This window comes from Lytechinus pictus, chromosome 11 (genome assembly GCF_037042905.1).
Source record: "Lytechinus pictus isolate F3 Inbred chromosome 11, Lp3.0, whole genome shotgun sequence".
NCBI lineage: Eukaryota > Metazoa > Echinodermata > Echinoidea > Temnopleuroida > Toxopneustidae > Lytechinus > Lytechinus pictus.
This window is the reverse complement of record NC_087255.1, coordinates 10322271-10325489: the sequence shown is the minus strand read 5'-3', so window position 1 is coordinate 10325489 and position 3219 is coordinate 10322271.

Below are 3219 nucleotides of genomic sequence, written 5' to 3'. Positions count from 1 at the left end.
GTGTGACTGCAGGCAGCATCAATATGAACATTATAGTACACTCGTAATATGCACGTGACCTTGTTAATATGCTCCAGCACTGTCCTTCATGCCTGAAGTCAATTCAAACATGAATTTAGGCTATGAGCTCATGACGTGTCCACGGACACTTATTTTAATTAATAGAAGTGAAAATGAAAATTAAATAGAGACGATCATAGATCGACCGTCTCTGTAATATTTCATCGTCTCGCCATACTGTTGGTCTAATGATTGATCATGTCATTGCATGGCCAATGAAAAACGCTTGTCGCATTCTTCTAAAACATATTTGAGATGTGATTTCAATTCCCAGTCGTGTATTAGAATATCTGATTTGTTCTACAGTGGATTTCGTGGAATGATTTTAGAAAAAGTATTACTCTGATGATACGTTATAATAATAATAGTTCTTATTTATCTAGGGTAGCCATTTTAGCTCTTAATAACTGTACCGTGCTACCTACAGGCGCTCTGGCACTGGAGGAATTTATTCCTGCCGGGTACCCATTCACCTCACCTGGGTTGAGTGCAGCACAAAGTGGATAAATTTCTTGCTGAAGGAAAACACGCCATGGCTGGGAATCAAACCCACGTCCCTCAGATTGAAAGACGAGCGTCGTAACCACTTGAAATCAAGGATAATTATGAGATAGTTCTTAGAACCAACCCTCTCCCATCCTAACTCAGTTCTCTTCATTTTCCCACTTAACTTTCTTTCCATCTTTTTATCACGAAAATCTTTAAAAGGTGCTGCCCCTGTCAGTACCCTCTCATTGCCTATCACTAGGTATGTGAAAGGCTAGACGACATTTTATCATAAAATAAAATTGCAGATTTGAATGGATGGGATACAACATATTATAGTTTCTATCTCGTGAGACTTCCAAAATGGACGTACGTTCTGACCCCTCCAAAATAATGTTTGGGGTTAAGAGTGGTAAGAGTAATTCAGTAATTGACATCATAATTACCAACAAATTCGTTATAATTTCTGTTTTAGTTTCTGTTCAGCCAAATACGCAACCGCCCTTCAAAAGACATATTCACAAAAGATCTGCATTGTACCCCTCCCCACCATACCAGCTTCTTCCTTCACGTACTTCACCCGCCCCCATTAATAACCTCCGACTTACGTTCATGTCTGCACTTCACATATAGTGCAACACGTACGCACACGCATGCACCCACACCTGACCCCCACCCCACACACCCTCTCACTCATGCAAGCACACACTCATCCCAAATGGTCAGCCCTCATGCTCTTGAGTAAAACGCACACACGAACACAAGAGCGCACATCCACACACACAAACACAAACTATCTCTCTCTCTGTTTCACACATACCCATACACACACCCAGCTATACACACACACACACACACACACACACACATTCCCTCCCCTCTATCTCTTTACGTGTCTTATAATGATTTTAAAACAACTTAGTCGAAAACGACTAAATGAAAAGGTCAGCTGGCCACAACTGTAATTTTCGTCAAAATCAAATATTTTCTTCAACAGTAGTTTCTGACTAGGAAGTAGTAGAAAATTATTTTAGCATCACTTCAACGATATTCTGCAAATCCATATTGCAATGAAATATAGCACAATAATAAACAAATAAACTCATATATTTCCGAAAATCCTACGTGTAAGGGTGAAAACCATCCAAGTCAGAGGAGCAAATTCTTCCCTTTTACACGGTTATGCAGAGGTCAGAAAAAAATTGTATTATTCATTATCCCAGGTGTGGAATTTATTTTGAAATTAGCGTTTGAAAAAAATGATTTATGGGTGGCGATAGCCATTAATCGATGCCGTTAAAGACAAAGATCCGATATGTTACAGCTCTTGATACCTGCTATAATTGTGACAGTTGCCATAAATGAATCAAATACAATTCCACTTATCTTTAAATCTTTTACTAGGTTTAGTATCACGTTCATAAATACGATTACAAGAAATAATAATCACAATGCTGTTGATCTTTTTACAGATAAAGACTAAATTCCGCAGACTTTTTTCATTACAAATAAAAGGAAAACATTTTATTTACGAATCGTGCCTTTACTTCATTCGCAAATTTATTCAAAATTATTTCTGCATAGATTCACGTCAATCAATTTATTTTTAAATGAATTTGAAAAAAAATCAATGATAAGAATATATTTACTACTTTCGTATTGTAGTTCTGTTGTATCTCTTCATTACTTTTGGTCATTGATGGTACCTTCACGTGGCCAAACCAGTGAACAAGTATTGTGACATCAGAATCACGAGGTGATACATCCTCCTCGCAGTTGATCGTCAGGATCTAAGTTCCCCTTTTCCCATTTTAATTGAATCAAATTGAATATGTTAACAAAAAATATGATAGATAAGCTATGATGACCATTTTATCATCTTGAATAAAAGAAGAAGTCATCTCAGAAAATGAGGCGTTAACGGACAGGAATTATTCTCGTCACGTAATACACTCTCGTGGAAAACGTAAAATGCTGGTAAAAATACACTAGATTGATAATCAAATTTTCATCCAGTCATTGTAGTATTAGCTCGTATTCAATCAAAGTCAGTTCGCCCAATCGCACTTGATAAATCTACTCTTCGCTCCGAATTTGATTACGACTGCATTCCAGGTGAAATTTCTTATTTCTTTGTTTTGTAGTAAATCAAACTGAATTAATGTAAATTGTTATAAGTGAATTAGTACAAGTGTTATTGCTCTTGCATATTTTCATCACCGACCGCGTCATGATCATCATCATTATTCAAGTCATCATCATAATTGTCACCATCTTTGACATCATCGCCATTATCACATAACATAAACTAAAGCGCTAACAAAATAAAAAACACTCAAATTATTCTGACCACAAATCAATTCAGCAAAATAATCAAAACAGAATTTCCTATATAAAAGTCATGCAATCCGAATGTATATGGTTCAGCTCAATTATTATGTTAGATAACAATTCCGATTATAAATGTCAAGCTTATAGACAAGTATTCAAATAAAATTATGACTGCAATCAAATTTGAATTATGAAGTTCATTCCCAAAAATGTTCTTGACTGTGCTGACTCGAAGTATTGAAGTAGCAGAAATATTTCACCAGAGAAAAATTCCAGCAAGTGCACACACTATTCGTTTCTGAATATATATCGACCCTTATTTATCTTATTTCATTCTTTACA